Here is an 18,709-nt window from a genome sequence, read left to right on the forward strand (position 1 = left end):
ATCACATGAGTATGTTCTATGAAATTATTTTACAATGACAAGGTGAAAAATATAGATTTTGGGGGGCAAAGTCTGTCATGAGAGTAGTCACAAGGAACGGTTTCTCTTGTATAGATAGTTGTAGTCGATTCAAAAAACACCAATCCAATAGAAATCTGGTCCAGAGTCTTTACTCTGTCTCTCCAGTTATAATCACTGCGAGTCTAAGCCAGTTTGGCTCCCTGACTTCCCGCATTAAACTGAGCCTCTTCTACCCTTTTCTTTACTTTTGCATCCATAGCAATATACTACCAATAACCTTTGAACAATGTGAGTATTGGGGTGCCATCCCACCACAGTCAAAATTTTGCATGTAAGTTTTGATTCCTCCCTATTATTGACTGAAGTCTTAACCAGTAACATAAATGGTTGATTAACACATACTTTGTCATTTGTGTTATATAGTGTATTCTTATAATAAAGTAAGCAAAGGAATAGAAAATGTTATTAAGGGGTGCCTGGGTGGTTCAGTGGGTTAAGACCTCTGGCTTCGGCTCAGGTCATGATCCCAGGGTCCTGGGATCGAGCCCCTCGTCGGGCTCTCTTCTCAGAAGGGAGCCTGCTTCCCTTCCTCTCTCTCTCTGCCTGCCTCTCTGCCTACTTGAGATCTCTGTCTGTCAAATAAATAAATAAAATCTTAAAAAAAAAAAAGAAAATGTTATTAAAATCATAAGGAGGAGAAAATACATTGACTATACTGTCCTGTATTTATGGAAAACCGTCTTTGTGCATGTGGGCCTGTGCAGTTGAAACTCATGTTATTTAGGGGTCAACTGTAGTTACTACCTCTGTTGCATTTATTTCTTCCGGTGACTTAAATGTTTAATGGAAGAGATTAAAACATAACAACAACAAACTTACTGCTGGATTTGCATTTGATTGAAAGTAAGGCCAGTGCTTTTAGTTTTTAAAAGATTTGTGGAGAAACATTGTTATCTATGCAAATAAGTTAATAACTGTGATGTTTTCTCCATCTGAGATGAATAAAATGGAAACCAAGTCTCATCCTTTAGCTATCTTGCAGAGGAATTTGAGCTCCTGAACTGGAGCCACAGTTTACTCTTTGAGTAGGCATGCCAGCGTCTCTGATGCCTCAGCAAGAACTTGGCTATAGAGAATGTAATTTTCCTTGTCACTCTCAGTTTTAGTTTTTAGGAAAAGAGATGAATGGAGTTTAACATCGATCAAATTGATAAGCACAATATTAAAAGAGAAATTGGGAGTGTACTGCAGTCTTCCTTGACAGGTTAGCTTTTCCCCTTGAGTTTGCTCTATAGTGTTACTTGCACAGAGAGCCAAGTGAAATGGTAAATCACTTTCATGAAATGGGAGCTTTGGGGCTGGTTGTGGTGGGGAAATGCTTTTGCTCTTGGTAGAGTACATTCAAAGATGCAAAAGTAATTATTCTTTTCTGAGCATATCTTTTTAGGTTTGTATGATTTGTGCTGAGACAATTGAAGTGTAAACTGCAAGGGAAATTGTTGTACTGCTTTGGCAATGCTGTACTTGGCCTCCTAAGCATCCTCTGTTCATTTTTGTTAGTCCAGTACTTTTCAGCATCTTGCAGTCTTAGATCTATTACTTAGACTTGGCATGGCTTGCCTTAAAACCTGTTCAGTTCTGTTTAGTTCATATTTCCTCTGCATGCATTCTTTGCCCTGAATGGTAAAATGGATCAAAACAAACAAACAAAAAAATCTAAAACTGTGGTCCACTCCTAACAGAAATTCTAATGTAATTCCTGTAGAGTTTTATTCCCAGTACTCATACATTTTCTAGTAAACTTCTTCTCTTTTAGTTTTATTAGTAGCCTGCACTTAAATATAGATACAGACATAAATATGTATTATTTACAAGTGGTTATCTTTATGAAATATTCACATAAAGTGAGATTGCGAGATTTAGTTTTATTTATAGCTTCTGCTTTTTAAAAAAAATGGCAGTTTAGTAAAAAATACAGAGTACAGTAAGCTTTTCTTTTTTAATGAAGGAATCAGGACAAAGGGAGAATTTAGATTGATTAGTAAGAGGAAGACGAGGAATTTATACAGATTCATACCATTAACATCCATACAACTATTAAAGACAGAGTGCAGATTGAGATCTGAGCTTCCTAGGAGTCAGAGCAGAAATGGAAATGTGTACAGTTCAAAGGTCACCTTCCTGTGAACTGTAAAGTGGATCATGAGAACAGTAGTGAACATTTTTCTGAATAGCAGCCCTTCAAAAAATACCGTGTTTTACACAATTCTTTCTTAGAACATTCCTTGGAAGAAGCCAGGGGTATTGCCTCTGAAAGGGGAGTACCAGCAGTGACAGATAAAATATATCTTGTTTCCTTTTTCTCATTGGTCAGAATTAATGGTAAACACAGTCTTTCACACTAATGGAAGATCTAAGCCCAGTTTATTGCCTCAATTAGAAGAACTTATAAAAGGTTTGATTTTCAAGGACTCTTGTTGGGGTACCTATAAGAGTAAGGAACAGTTAGAGTCCTATCTATATAGAGAATCATCACTTAATTTGTTTAGTAGTAATATAACCTTAAAAGAAAGAACTTGCCTATATTAATGCTTTTAAATGTTTGAAAAATAATTTTAGAATAAGCTGTTCCTCTTCCTCATCCCATTCAAAACATATTTCCCCACACTTGCAAGTGAATAAAAAACCTGTTCCCAAGTGAAAATTATATTTTTAAATGAGTTAGTTATACCAAATTTCACTTATCTTTTTGGTTTTTTAAAATAAGATTTATTTATTTATTTATTTGACAGAGAGAAACAGAACACAAGTAGGCAGAGCAGCAGGCAGAGGGAGAGGGAGAAGCAGGCTGTCCATCAAGCAGAGAGCCCAATGTGGGGCCCGATCCCAAGACCCTGGGATCATGACCTGAACCAAAGGCAGCCGCTCAACTGACTGAGCCAACCAGGCACCCCTCACCTATCTTTTTAAAAAAAAATATTTTACTTACTTATTTGAGAGAGAAAGCACACGGGTGGGGTGAGGGGCAGAGGGAGAAGCAGATTATCTCCCCAGCAAGCAGGGAGCCTGACATGGGGCTCAATTCCAACACTCCCATACCATGACCTGAGCTGAAGGTAAGATACCCAGCCAACTGAGCCACCTAGGGATCCCCATATTTCACCTGTGTTAAATGAATTTTGGAGAAAATCAGACTGGGTTATTTCGTTAGTATGAGGCATTTGGTTCTAAGAAAGACTTTCTAATAATTTTTTTCTGTTTGATAGGGAGCTGTAAATATTTCAGTTCACTGACTTAGTAGCCTTTGCCCCTTTGAAAATCAGGAAGTGAACCTGAGTTGGAAAAAGTATAATAAACATAACATGAATTTGTTAATTTAAAACACACAGAACTTTGAATTAGGACCACACCGTCTTGTATTTCATAAAGGGTTTTAATTTTGCCTGGAAATCACAGTTTTTTCAGGTAAGACTTTATTTTCAGTAAACCAGTATCAGCATGTTATAGTTTTACTGTGATTCATAATCTCAGATTTTCATTAGGCAATACTAGAATTTAATACTGCCTGGGAGAAAGTTTACATTATTTCCCTAGCCCATACTGTCCAGTAACCAGCAGCAGGGAAAATCAGAGTTAAGACTAGTATACTGATCTGTTATAAAATCAGTAGTAATGGTTATTATGTTTGAGACCTGACTTTTTTCAAACCCAGTCTGATTTATTTCAGGCCATTTTGGCTTGTACTTTTCAGAGCATAGTATGTATGTTCCGTTTACTGAGGGCAATAATGGGTCTTATGCATACACAATAATGCATATAATTTCAGAAGATTAACCCAGAATTAAATGCAAAATTTTCTGGGCACATGTATTATAAACTTTGTATTATCATTTCTTTGTATTTACTGCTCCTTCTGATAGGAGGATTGTACTTCCCTGTCCTCATCATCAGGCTTGGCCAATGTGATACCTTTTAACAAATAAAATGTGAATTTAAAAGTTCATATGCCTCTTGTGAACAGAAATTTTGTCAGGTTGTAGTTGCATCTCTCTCTTCCCTCTGCCAGAAGAGTAGAACGGTTCCAGTTAGAGCCACTCTTTCATTCTGGATTCCTGGAACGATGACACAATTGAACAAAACCAACAAGCTATTTTTGATGTAAAGTCTCTAGATTTTAGGGTCATTTGTTACCACAGCCTAAATTAGCCTAAAGTGACTCACCATAAAAGAACCCCATGTTAAGAATTTCTGTTGTAGGCGAATGTTTTTACATTCATTTGTTACTCATTTAAAAATTTATTCAACACCTGTTTAATGAAGGATCAGATGAGGAAATAAGTATGGACTTGCTCAGGGACACAGCTTCTAAGTAGCTTAGCCAGAGTTCAAACACAGGTCTGTGAGATTCTGTTATATCTCTTGTATCTCTTGTACTTTCCTATTTGTCTTTACATTGATTTAGCGTGTATTGGATGAATCATTTCTTTATATGTGGAATTAATACATGTGGAATTAATAATGCAGCTTGTAAAAGCTTTATATAATAAATATTTGCCTCTGTTTAAAGCAGGAGTCTTAAACTGTTGACTTGCAGGGCACAGATATGTTGTATTTGAAGGTTTTTATTTTTGTTTTTATGTTTGAAATCACTTGCCCTTAGGTGAGGCTTATATTTGCCAGTTAGCCACAATAACCACACCACTCCATATTGGTTTAGGCCAGTTGACTTTGTACATTTATAACCACTGGGTCCCTGAAAACTTCTTTGTAACCCCTAAGATTGATATATTTTAGTGTACATTGTCAGTGGAACTGAGGAATTAGGTATAATTCCTCCTGGTCGCTTATTGGCATCAGAGAAGTTATTTTTCATTGCTGGTCTCACGCTAGCAAATTCTTAAATTGTGTGTAAGGAGGCAGAAAGGAATAATAAAAATTATAGTTAATTTGAGACTTCAGATGTGCCATGCATTGATCAAAGACTTTAACCTGTATTATCTAACATAATCTACATAGTAGCCTTATGAAGTAGACACAGTTACTATTTTCATTTTATAGAAGAAAACTGAAGCAAGAGAACTTAAGTGACTTGACCTTGGGCTGAGCCAGAAGGCACCTGGGTGGATCAGTCAGTTGAGATCCACCCATGATTTTTGTTCAGGTCATGATCTCATGAGATGGGGCCCCTAATCATGTTGGGTTCTACAGTCAATGGGGAGTTTGCTTGGGGTTCTCTCCCTCCCTCTCTCTGTCCCCCAACTTGTGCACATCCAAGCGTGCACTCTTTCAAATAAATATATTTTTAAAAAAAGACTGAGCCAGGATTTGAACTCAGTCTGATTCCACACTCCTAAACACCATACTGTGAAGGGGGATTAGATAGCTTCATGAGCACTTTTCTTTTGAGTGGAGAAATCTCTCAGATCTTTCGCTGATAGCTTTTATGTAAAGGACAAGATTTTTCTTATATTCTACAGCTTTTTCACAAGCCATAGTGTTCTTCAGAAAGAACATTTATTCTTTCTGCTAGTAGACAGATGACTCTGAACCATACAAACATCATCCATTCTTTTGCTACCTTGTGTTCATTGGATAAAAATTAGTCAGTTAGTCCTGATCTTTGGATCATGTGAAAATCATGATCTTTTCTGAGCATCCCCTGATACATTTTAACAGGTATAGTGAGAAAACATTTAGTAATCCTATCACTTCATCCTTTAAAAAATGTGTGTGTGTGTGTGTGTGTGTGTGTTTTGTTTTGTTTTTGTTTTTTGTTTTGTTTTTTAGCAGTTTAAAAAGTGTGTAGTCTGTTTCTCTTTGGGAAAGAGATTGACATTCTTAAAATACACTATAGTGCCTTGTTTGAAAAATAATTATTCACACTGAACATTCTGCATACCTTATCTTAAGGGAAAGTGTTTCTCAAAAATTACCACCACCACCTTGGTGGAATTTCCTGAAGCAAATGAAGTGGTCAGGTTGGTACTAGGGTTGAAATGCAGGAGGTTGGTGTTATTGGACCTGGTATGAGATGGTGAGCCTGCGGACTGAGTGGAAATGAAGTATCAGGGTAGGACTAGCTCACTAAAGGTAACAGGTGCTCTCCTGAATGGAGGGAGACAAGGACTAGAGAACCAAGTTCTAAGGGTATCAATGGCTCGAGCATGAACACTGCTCCCCTCCTACTTTGCAAAAAGGAGCATGCCAGTGGGAAGTGTTTTGTTTGTCTATTCTCCTATTCTGCATGGTGAAATGAAGGGTTGGTATTATGAAAACTGTGGGTAAAATTATAAAAGCAGTAAGGAATCTTTTAAAAAGGGGTAACCTGACTTTTTTGGTAATTTATTCCCAATTTATTCTCTTAATTTTTTTTTTTTTTTTTTTTTTTGAGAGAGAGAGCTGAGGGAGCACAAGCTGGGGAGGGGAGTGTGGACAGAGCGAGAGGGAGAAACAGACTGCCCTGAGCAGGGAGCCTGTTGTAGAACTGAGATCATGACCTGAACTGAAGGCAGACACTTAACTGAGCCACCCAAGTGCGTCTCCCCCACCCCCAAAATGGTTTTCTAATTTGTTCCAGTATTGTTGAGTCTCACGGACATTTGAAACCTTAGGTCTGAGCTGAGAAAAAATCTGGACTCCACCCTCGCTGGCAGTTATGCTCATTCCACATATTGCTATTGGAGTGATTCATTAATGACAGTAGGAACTGCTGGCCTGAGGAGAGGTCTTTTTTTTTTTTTTTTTTAAGATTTTATTTATTTATTTAATAGACAGAGATCACAAGTAGGCAGAGAGGCAAGCAGACAGAGAGGGGGAAGCAGGCTCCCTGCTGAGCAGAGAACCTGATGCGGGGCTCCATCCAGGACTCTGGGATCATGACCTGAGCCGAAGGCAGAGGCTTTAACCCACTGAGCCACCCAGGCACCCCACTGAAGAGAGGTCTTTAACTGGAATCCAAGATCAGCTATAAACAGATAGATCACAGGTTTTTGTTTTGTTTTTAGGTTCAGATTTGCCAATTTTATTTTGTCAGCTTTTCTTAGTATTTCCACGATTTGCCTGGCCCTATCAGTACTTTGATGGTTGAGATGTATGTGTGGGATGCATATATATGCACACATATTGTCCAGTGCTCACTTTGTTGGAAGTAGATCAAAGTCGCAATATTTAGAAAACTTCTCCCAGTGTTTTCGGTTTTTTTAAAAAACTGACACATTTTGTGGTTAGACTGAAATGAAATAAATATGTCTCTGGTGCATGTTATTGAAGTACTAATGGATTTTTAGATATTTTCTGTAATGTTAACATGTTAATTTATGCCCTGTAAATGAATAGGAGACACTATTATTGGGAAAACTGTAGAGTCTGTACAATAAATGCTGTATAAGAAGCAACCTTCTTCCAAATGACTTTTTTGCTAGTTCACACTTCTGAGCAGAAGGCTCTATAGGTGCGAAGAATCTAGGGACTGTATAATTTGTGATAAACCAGATTATAAAATAAGCTTAATTACTGATAAGAGTTTTGTTTTTGAGCTTTGTTAACTTCATGTATTCTCTTGTTGATTATTTTTGCAAGAAGAATTTGAAGACATACTTTTGGGAGATAGTGCAATGTTATTTCTTTACTCAAATAAAGGCTTACAGCTCTGTGGTCTTGGTCTAAGCAAATACGACTTGAGAGACCTTATGAGTCCAATCAGAACTAGTTACCTGTGGTGAGTAGTAAGGAGAGGAATTTTATATATGTAGTGATAATTTATAAAATTTAAATATCTGCTTACTGAAAGGGTAATTTTTGCTGTATATAGAAATTGTTCACTTTCTATAAATATATTTTATAGCAATTTGAAGTATATTAAGGTCTGGGAGAACTAATATTTTTAAACTTCGTATGTTCACCAGATCAAATAAGTTAATCCTCAACAAATCTATCTTGTGTATTATGTGGCAGACATAATATTTTTTTGCTAGGGGCTAGGGTATACAGTGAATAAGATGTGCATTATTTTTCATCCAACAAATGAGTATTGAGTGCCTCTGTGGATATACTCTTAAGGGCTTCCCTGAGGAAATAGTGCTTATGTTAAGGTTTAGGGGTGAGTGGAAGTTACCAAGCAGATAGCAAAATAAAGAAAAATAGTCACATCCCATGAGTAGGGTACTCCAGGTTGAGAAGAAGCATGGGGATGTTTGAAAAACAAAAAAGACCCCAGAATGGTTGACGTAGGAGGAGGGAGAGGAGAAGCAGTGGCTTAAGATGAGACTGAAGAGATAGCCAGAAACCAGTTCTTAAAGAGACTTCTTTCTTTCTTTCAAGATTTTATTTATTCATTTGAGAGAGAGAGAGCAGAAGTAGGGGGAGAGACAGATGGAGAGGGAGAAGCAGACCCTCCGCTGAGCAGGGAGCCGGACATGGGACTGAGTGAGGATCCTGGGAGCATGACTGGAGCCAAAGGCAGATGCTTAACTGACTGAGTCATCCAGGCATTCCTTCTAACTTCAAAACCGTGTTTATGATTTTGGATCTGATTATAAAGGCAGATTATAAAGGCAGTGGGAGGCCATTCAAGAGTTTAGGGAGGAAAATGACCTTATCAGAATCTGGTGTTTACAACATCACTCTGATTCTCTCAGATTGCTTAGTGGTGAATGTGTTAGAGTGGACCAAGAGCAGATAGGATTTGAAGAAATCAGATACTGTTGAAGGAAACTGACAGATGATGATGACTTAAGATTAGTGTGGTAGGGTTCCAGAGGTCTTTGGAGTCATAAATAACTAAATGTGGTGATGTTTTGAGATACAAAATTAAGATCAGGAGAATGTAGAGTCTGAGATGATTCCCAGGCTCCCACAGTCTTCTGGCTTCATCTTCCAGGAGAATGTCGGTGCCATCCCCTGAGATGGGGGAGAAGGCCAGAAGACAGGGCATACTTTAATTTCTAAGATGTACCTCAAAGTAGAGAGATTCATGGGGCACACAGGATCGGGGTCACTTACCATCAATAGGATATATGGGGTGGGTGGGGATGTATAATGTATAGATTTTAAACTTGTCTGAAAATACCAGTTATTATCAAAGCAATATCAGTCAGTCTTTCTGAGGTTAGTGAAGACTGTCTTGAGTTTTTAAGAGAAGGAATCATTATGAGAATGTAGGTGAGAATATGGTAAAGTTTTTTGTTGTTATTTTCTAAGAAGTTAAAGAGATTACTCATGAAAGGAAGTTTAAATGAACCTAGCCACATTGAGTAGATCACAGTTTTCCCCATAAGGTAGGTTCCAAAGAGAGAGCATTTTAAGGTTTTTTATATATATATAGTAATCAGTCCTTGGTTCTTGGTAATTTTTGTTCAGACCAGTTTGTTTTTGCTGAGGCTTTTAACTCAGGTTAACATCCAACTAGTAGAATTTTTATTAAGATTTTAATCAGAAAGCTAAAACTGTTTTATAAATTGGCTGACTACTGCTAATGGCTTGTAGCTTTTTTTTTCTTTTTTTTTTTTCTTTTTTTAAAGATTTTATTTAGTTATTTGACAGACAGAGATCACAGGCAGGCAGACAAGCAGGCAGACAGAGAGGAAGGGAAGCAGGCCCCCTGCCAAGCAGAGAGCCCGACGTGGGACTCGATCCCAGGACCCTGTGATCATGACCTGAGCCGAAGGCAGCGGCCCAACCCACTGAGCCACCCAGGTGCCCGGCTTGTAGCTTTTAAAAATAAGGTGTCTAAGGTTTATGATTGGGGTGGGGGTAGGAACGTGCAGCTTTGAAAACTTGTAAATGTACTTGTTAATGGAGGCTCTAGCCTATTTAGGATATCACTTGGGGGAAGGGATGAAGAGGAGGAAAAAGAAACCCTGTTCTTTTAAAGGAGGCCTTCATACAATGCCTTACATGAACTCAACTTACAATCAGATCGAGTTTTTATTTGCAGCATTTCCATTTTACTTTAATTGGCTGTTTGAGACACAGCATTTAATGGTGTGAAATGCTAAAATAAAACTTCCAGTGGGACATGGCGTTGTAATCTGTGATGTAGCGTCAGGTGGAATTGGTGACTGGAATGGGAATGTGGGAACTGGAAAAGTAACCCCTGCAGCTTGCAAGTTGTTGCATTTTGATAAGCTGAGTGGTGCTTGCTTCAGTGATGTATGCTGTAGTGGGCAGAGTGTGGACATCAGAGTTATGCAAGCCTGAGTCTCAAAACCCTAGCTTCAGTCAGCACTTGGTTGACATGCTCCACTGTCTGCTGAAGTGTGTGGTTGACATCTGCTGCTGACTTTGTTTTGAGGATTAAATGGGAAAATGAACATAACGCCTCTGGCAGAGTGACTTGCTCATAGTAGGCACTTAAATCTTAGTTCCTCTTTCATCTCCAGTTTTATTTTCTTTATACCCAGCTTTAGTGTCTATAATAATGATGTAGAAGCCTTATTAGTGGCCATATAAACTTAGTGAGTTAGAATAAATGCAGTTCACTTTCTCATTTCTACTAATTAATTATGAAAATAGAAATTCACAGGTATTGAGCACTTCCATCTTTTGGAAATGCTAATCCAGGTGATGCTGAGTGTGTCCTTGAAGGCACACAAGATAGTTTGAGAAAAGTTTAAAATGACTTTTTAATAAATTTTATTAAATTTTAATAAATTTTAATAAATTTTAAACATAATCCAGTGATGGGCTTTCTACAGGAAAATGTTTGGCCACTTATTCGTTCAGTTAACATTTATTGAGCAACGTTTTTATATTGTGGGAGACTTGACAAGTGGTAAGTTGATTCTTACATGCCATAGCAGGTGTTGTGCTGTGGAAAATCACAGGGTATTGTGCCAAGAGAATAAGACAGTATGACCAAATGCTTTAAAAATGTGCATTGGTGACATCTGGGTGGCTCAGTCAGTTAAGCGTCTGCCTTCGGCTCAGGTCCTGATCCTAGGGTCCTGGGATTGAGTTGCGCATTGGGTTCCTTGCTCAGTGGGGAGCTTTCTTCTCCCTCTGCCTGCCACTCTCCCTGCTTGTGTGTTGTCCCCTCCCTGACGAGCAGGGAGCCTGATGCGGGACTCGATCCCAGGACCCTGGGAATCATTACCTGAGCCGAAGGTAGATGCTCAACCAACTGAACCACCCAGGTGTCCCTGAAGAGGGTTTTGGAAAAGGAATTTATTGTCAAAGAAGGTAAGTTTAGTGAAACCCTTTCCAAATCAGTTTTGTGTATTCTCTGCCTTAAAGAAATCATTACCAAAGACATAGTTATTGTCACATTCTAGAAGTGGGGTGGGAGTTAAATGAGCTAAGCATCTTGCCAAACCTGTGTAGTACATCTGAGAGATAGAAGTTGGGGTATATACAAACCAAAGTTAAGGTTTTTTTTTTAAATTTTTAATTTTTCATAAACATATAATATATTTTTATGCCCAGGGGTACAGGTCTGTGAATCGCCTTTTTACACATTTCACAGCACTCACCATAGCACATACTCTTCCCAATGTCCATAACTCCACCTCCCTTCTCCAAACTCGCCTCCCCCCAGCAACCCTCAGTTTGTTTTGTGAGATTAAGAGTCACTTATGGTTTGTCTCCCTCCCAATCCCATCTTGTTTCATTTATTCTTCTCCTACCCTCTTAACCCCCCATGTTGCATCTCCACTTCCTCATACCAGGGAGATCATATGATAGTTGTCTTTCTCTGCTTGACTTATTTCGCTGAGCATGATACCCTCTAGTTCCATCCACGTCATCACAAATGGCAAGATTTCATTTCTTTTGATGGCTGCATAGTATTCCACTGTGTATATATACCACATCTTCTTTATCCATTCATCTGTTGATGGACATCTAGGTTCTTTCCATAGTTTGGCTATTGTGGACATTGCTGCTATAAACATTCGGGTGCATGTGCCCCTTTGGATCACTACGTTTGTATCTTTAGGGTAAATACCCAGTAGTGCAATTGCTGGGTCATAAGGTAGTTCTATTTTCAACATTTTGAGGAACCTCCAAGCTGTTTTCCATAGTGGCTGCACCAGCTTGCATTCCCACCTGCAGTGTAGGAGGGTTCCCCCTTCACATTCTCGCCAGCATCTGTCATTTCCTGGCTTGTTAATTTTAGCCCTTCTGACTGGTGTGAGGTGGTATCTCATTGTGGTTTTGATTTGTATTTCCCTGATGCTGAGTGATATGGAGCACTTTTTCATGTGTCTGTTGGCCATCTGGATGTCTTCTTTGCAGAATTGTCTGTTCATGTCCTCTGCCCATTTCTTGACTGGATTATTTGTTCTTTGGGTGTTGAGTTTGCTAAGTTCTTTATAGATTTTGGACACTAGCCCTTGATCTGATATGTCGTTTGCAAATATCTTCTCCCATTCTGTCAGTTTTCTTTTGGTTTTGTTAACTGTTTCCTTTGCTGTGCAAAAGCTTTTGATCTTGATAAAATCCCAATAGTTCATTTTTGCCCTTGCTTCCCTTGCCTTTGGCGATGTTCCTAGGAAGATGTTGCTGCGGCTGAGGTCGAGGTCGAAGAGGTTGCTGCCTGTGTTCTTCTCAAGGATTTTGATGGATTCCTTTCTCATATTGAGGTCCTTCATCCATTTGGAGTCTATTTTCGTGTGTGGTGTAAGGAAATGGTCCAGTTTCATTTTTCTGCATGTGGCTGTCCAATTTTCCCAACACCATTTATTGAAGAGGCTGTCATTTTTCCATTGGACATTCTTTCCTGCTTTGTCGAAGATGAGTTGACCATAGAGCTGAGGGTCTATTTCTGGGCTCTCTATTCTGTTCCATTGATCTATGTGTCTGTTTTTGTGCCAGTACCGTGCTGTCTTGATGATGACAGCTTTGTAATAGAGCTTGAAGTCCGGAATTGTGATGCCACCAACTTTGGCTTTCTTTTTCCATATTCCTTTGGCTATTCGAGGTCTTTTCTGGTTCCATATAAATTTTAGGATTGTTTGTTCCATTTCTTTGAAAAAGATGGATGGTACTTTGATAGGAATTACATTAAATGTGTAAATTGCTTTAGGTAGCATAGACATTTTCACAATATTTATTCTTCCAATCCAGGAGCATGGAACATTTTTCCATTTCTTTGTGTCTTCCTCAATTTCTTTCATGAGTACTTTATAGTTTTCTGAGTATAGATTCTTTGCCTCTTTGGTTAGGCTTATTCCTAGATATCTTATGGTTTTGGTTGCAATTGTAAATGGGATTGACTCTTTAATTTCTCTTTCTTCTGTCTTGTTGTTGGTGTAGAGAAATGCAACTGATTTCTGTGCATTGATTTTATATCCTGACACTTTACTGAATTCCTGTACAAGTTCTAGCAGTTTTGGAGTGGAATCTTTTGGGTTTTCCACATCCAAAGGTAAGTTTTGAGTAATGACTAGATAAGGGGTAGTCCCAGTGAGACTGCTCAGGTCAATGGACTTGTCAGCAGAGCAGGAAGAGGTGGTTTTTCAATGCTCTCAGTGTTTTTGAGGTACACTTTATAGTAAGATTGACTTGTGAGAAAAACCATTCTGAAAACAATGGAGAAAAATATGTCTGGTGAGTTGGGGGTGTGGGGCAGCTAGCCGCAGGGACTTCACTGGTCATTTTGGCTCAGCTGGTACCATTAGGTCATTTTCTCTGCCTTGTGGAAACATCCCATTTTTAGATACTTAAGTTTCCAAGAATACCTTTTGTTGAGAAACTATTTTTCCCCATAGTTGATAATGAGTTAAGCTGCCAAGATGGCTTTTCTTAACTTTTGCACAGCGATCCCATTAATAAAATTCAAAGGTTTTTACTCAGGTTTTACAAATAACTGTTTTGGAAGACTTACTTACATTTACCAGGTGTACACCTTTGGATAGACAATTAACTCTCCTAATTTACAGTAATAAATAATTCCTATTTTTTTTCTTACAGAGGTTGATAAGCTTGGAGATTTCTAATTTTCCCATTTATATGAGAACTGTACAGCAAGTGGAACAAGACCTTACTGTGGCTGCATGAAATGAAGTGACTATTTTTGCCCCTTTCCCTTACTGCTTTCCAAAGGAGAGTGATGAGAGGCATGCTCTCTGCCTTTTTTGTTGTTCACTTTTTTACATGTGATGTAAATCTGCTCCCCTGACCTTGGAAAACTTCTGGGACTTTGTGTTATTTTTCTTCTTTTTTCTTTTCCTTTTCCTTTCTTTTCGTTGTTTTTTTTTTTTTCCTCCCTTGAGTCTTTTCATTTTTTTTCTTTTTCTTTTTTCTTTCTTTTTCTTGAGTTGTCAGCAGTTGAATACCAAGTGATTCAGAAAGTGAGGAGCAAGAGAGTAGGAATTATGATGCAAATATCAGGGCAAAAAGGAAGAGATAATTCTGGCCCTTTCTGTTGAAATGTTTCATTTTTAATGGCTATCATTTGTTGAGTACCCATGTGTAATGAATACATTATCTTATTTAATTCACATTATTGTTAGAGGTAGAAATAATTCCCTCCTTTTGTCTTAACAGACAAGGCCCCAAAAGATTAAATTGTCTGCTTTTAGCCATATGTCCAGTAAATAGCAAAGTTAGGGTTTAAATCCAGGTCCAACTTTGAAGCTCTTTGTAGTGTATAGGTTACTTAAGTTGGTCTAGGAGTTTAAAAAACAAAACAAAACAAAACACAACAAACAATATTAGGATTAACTCCATGAATTTCTGGTGACTTGCATTAACTTTCTTGGCTCTTGTTTTCTTTATCTGTAAGAGGAGAGGATTGAGCTGGATCTTTAAAATTAGTTTCGACTAAAAATTCTCTGATTCTTTGGCATTTTTTGAATTCAAGAGAAGAAAATGTACAGAGCTTTTAGTTTTTGTGTGTGCAGCCAGTTTGGTTTGTAATAAATGCTGTTAGTTTGATGATTTTTTTTTCACTTGTTCATCCTGTGGAGGTGCAGAAAAGTAATCATGGGAGAATAGGTTAAAAGAGGGTACATTGTTCCAACTCAAGATTCACAAAAGAAAGCAACTAAAAATACTTGAGCATGAAGGAGCATGGCAGGCATGGGCTGGAGATTGGGTGGGTGGGACCTTGTTATTGTCTGTAGACATTAATGTCATTTACCCCTAAGTATTATTGTGCCTGATTGAGTGAGTTTTGTGTGTCTGTCTCCAGGCATTGGGGATTGTGCTAGATGGTATCACTATGACTCAGTTGCAGTTCTTTTAGGGCCTCGTAACGTTTCCAGTTAAATGGTGGAGATGGTTATAGGAGGGATACAATGATATTGACATAAGAGAGCTAATGAGGTGACATGGTATAAAAAAGAAGTGTCATTTTTACATTATTATAGTACTTTTATTCCATTTATGTAGTACCATTTTCTCTAAATTTGCTGCACAAATAACATCGAGATAATAAGCCATTTTAAAATGTCAAAACACCAAAGCTATGAGAAGTAAATACACAGAAAAGAAGCAGTAGATGCTTTAGATCGCTGATCAGCACAAAAGTTACTGATTCTTCGGCTAAATCCATTGCACTCACCATTAGTTCTGTAAATTAGTTGGGAGTTTGACATGGAGGCCTTTTCCTTGAGCCAAATTAGTGCTCACCATTTTACATCCTGTGGTTCTGATTGAGGACCATGGGTTTTGGTGTCAGATGGACTTGCATTTAAATCCTGATCTTGCTACGTACTAACTAGCTGTTAACTTGGAACAGATGACCTAAACTTACTCAGCTTCAGCTTCTTCATCAGTGAAGTGGTATATGACTACATAATTACACTTCCCTCATTAGGATTATTTTGAGGATTGAAGTGAATGGGTATTACGCATAAAACATTCAGTGCAGTGCCTGACACATGGTAAGTGACACATAAATAATAGCTCAGTATTTGTTAAAACAGTGATTCTGGGGGCACCTGGGTGGCTTCATCAGTTAAGCATCTGCCTTCAGCTCAGTTCATGATCCCAGGGTCATGGGATGGAACCCTCCATTAGGCTCCCCACTCAGAACAGAGTCTGATTCTCCCTCTCCCTCTGCCCTTCCCCTACTTGTGGTCACTGTCTCTCAAATAAATAAATAAATAAATAAATAAAAACTTTTTAAAACCCCCCCCACACACACAGTGATTCTGATTAAGCGATAGAGCATAATAACACATTCTCTGATTTAGAAGGTAAGGCAATGTGGAGTTTTCAAATTCTCATTTGAATTGAAATAGTATAATTTGTACTTTATAGACTAGCATTAGACTTTTATATGAAACAGAGACTATACCTAATAATTTTAAGTTATATACCCACTGCCACCTTTAAGAAATGGAAAGATATAATTGAAGATCTCTGTTCTCCCTGCCTTTTCCCTCCAGTATAACCATTGTCCTCAGTTTGGTGTATCATTTCCACACATGTCATTATATTATAATTAAAGAATTATACTATATATATATCCTTCCATAGCTTTTCTCACTCAGCATTGCATTTAAGATGTTTCTGTTGTATATGTAGCATTCATTAATTTTAACTTGCTATAGAACATTCCCTTACATGAATGAATTTTAATTTATTTTAATCTGTCTTGTCAATGGACAATATTCCTGTGTACCTGTTACCTTCATATCCCCCTCTTCAACCTAAGAGACAGTCACTATCCTGAATTATGTTAATTATTTTTTAATGGTTTAAACATACATATTCCTAAGTAGTACATTGAGTTTTGCCTCTTTTTAAGGTTTATGTAAATACAATCTTACTATGTTTTTTAGTGACTTTTTTCAGTGTTACTATTTTAAGTTTCATTCATAGCAATTTCACAGTTTGATTTTCACAGTATATATTATTCCATTATATGAATATAGTGTGATTTATGGACCTTGAGGTTATTTCTGACTATTTTTATTTTTACTTTTAAAAAAGATTTTACTTATTTATTTATTTGACAGAGAGAGTGAGAGAGAGAGCACAATAGGCAGAGAGGCAGGCAGAGAGAGAGGGGGAAGCACGCTCCCCACTGAGCAGAGAGCCTGATGGGGGCTCAATCCCAGGACCCTGAGATCGTGACCTGAGCTGAAGGCAGAGGCTTAACGCACTAAGCCACCCAGGCGCCCCTGTTTCTGACTTTTTACTATTGCAAACAATGTATAATTAACAATTTTTGTCATGTGTGTTGAGATTCAGCCACATAACTATGTGAAATGACTGAGGTATAGGTAATATTACTTGCATCTTCATCTTTACTGGATATTGATAAGTAGTAATTCATTATCATTTATTTATTTTCTAATTTCTGATTTGACCCATGAACTTAAATTTTTAAAATTTTTAAAATACTTTTTAAGTTTCCAAAATTATATAGAATTCTTATCAATATTTAATTTACTTCCTTTGTGGTGAGCTAATACTCTTTTTGTATTACTAATTCTTTGGCATCTGTTAAGACTTTTGCTTTTTTGTCCAGCTTTTTGTCAGTTTTATAAATATTCCTCATGTTTGAAAATAATTTACTAACTTACTGTTGGGTATATGAGTGTAAACTTACTAATCTTCTCTAATTTTACTAATTATGTTGGCTGAGACAGGTATAGTAAAATCTTCCCTTTATGATAGTAAATTTGTCAGTTTCCCATAAATTTTTTTTTGCTTTATATATTTTGAGGTGTTGTTATTAGGTACATACAAGTTTAAAATTGTTTTATCCTCCTGGTAAAGTCTTTGTTTTCAGGTAGGGGTGTGTGTGTGTGTGATTTTTTTTTTTTTTTCTTCTTACTATCATATAATGATTCTCTTTTTTTTCCTCGAATAGTGCCTTTTGCCTCAGTCTCCATCTCATGCTACTGTAGCTATTACTGGCTTTTTTTTTTTTAAAAGATTGATTTATTTATTTGAGAGGGAGGGAGAGACATATGGGGAGTAGGGCAGAGGGAGAGAAGGATTCTCAAGCAGCCTCCCTGCTGAGCATGGAGCCTCAGGTAGGGCTCAGTCCCACAATTTTGAGATTGTAACTTGAACTGAAATCAAGAGTCAGACACTTAACTGAGCCAACCACATGCCTCACTGTTACTGGCTTTTTAATCATGCATCTTTGCTGGTACTTTTTAAAAATATACTTTAAAATTTTCTTTATCGTAATGTTCATGTTTTTAGTATGTTGCTTGTAAACTTATAAAATAGGACCTAGGGACGCCTGGGTGGCTCGGTTGCCTTCGGCTCAGGTCATGGTCCCAGAGTCCTGGGATCGAGTCCCGCATCGGGCTCCTTGCTCAGCGGGGAGCCTGCTTCCTCCTCTGCCTCTGCCTGCCATTCTGTCTGCCTGTGCTCGGTCTCTCTCCCTCTCTCTCTCTGATAAATAAATTAAAAAAAAAATCTTTAAAATAGGACCTAGTTTATTCAATTTGTTCTCTTTCAATTACTAAGTTTAGTCAGTTTACAATTATTACCATTACTAACATATTTGTACTTATTTCTACAGTCTTATTATGTGTTTTCCATTTATCCTGCTTTTTTCTGTGCTCTTTTTTTTCTTTCCTCTGTTGGTTTGAATAACTTCTTTATTCTTTTTTCCTTCTTCTGACTACCCCTAACATTTTACTTGTGTTTGGCTTTGTAAAATCTTACGTTAAACTGGTTGGTATATCTAAACATAGTGATTCCAAGGGACACATGCACCCCAGTCTTCATTAGCAGCAGGGTCCACAATATCCAAAATATGGAAAGGCCCAGATGTCCA

At 37.7% G+C, this 18,709-nt stretch overlaps 1 protein-coding gene across 1 annotated transcript in view; it reads left to right on the top strand.

Moving 5' to 3' along the window:
• Positions 1–18,709, top strand: part of ZFAND3 (zinc finger AN1-type containing 3) — a 335,397-nt gene that overhangs the window by 229,821 nt on the left and 86,867 nt on the right. The window lies entirely within an intron of this gene.

The sequence above is a fragment of the Neovison vison genome, chromosome 1 (genome assembly GCF_020171115.1).
Source record: "Neovison vison isolate M4711 chromosome 1, ASM_NN_V1, whole genome shotgun sequence".
NCBI lineage: Eukaryota > Metazoa > Chordata > Mammalia > Carnivora > Mustelidae > Neogale > Neogale vison.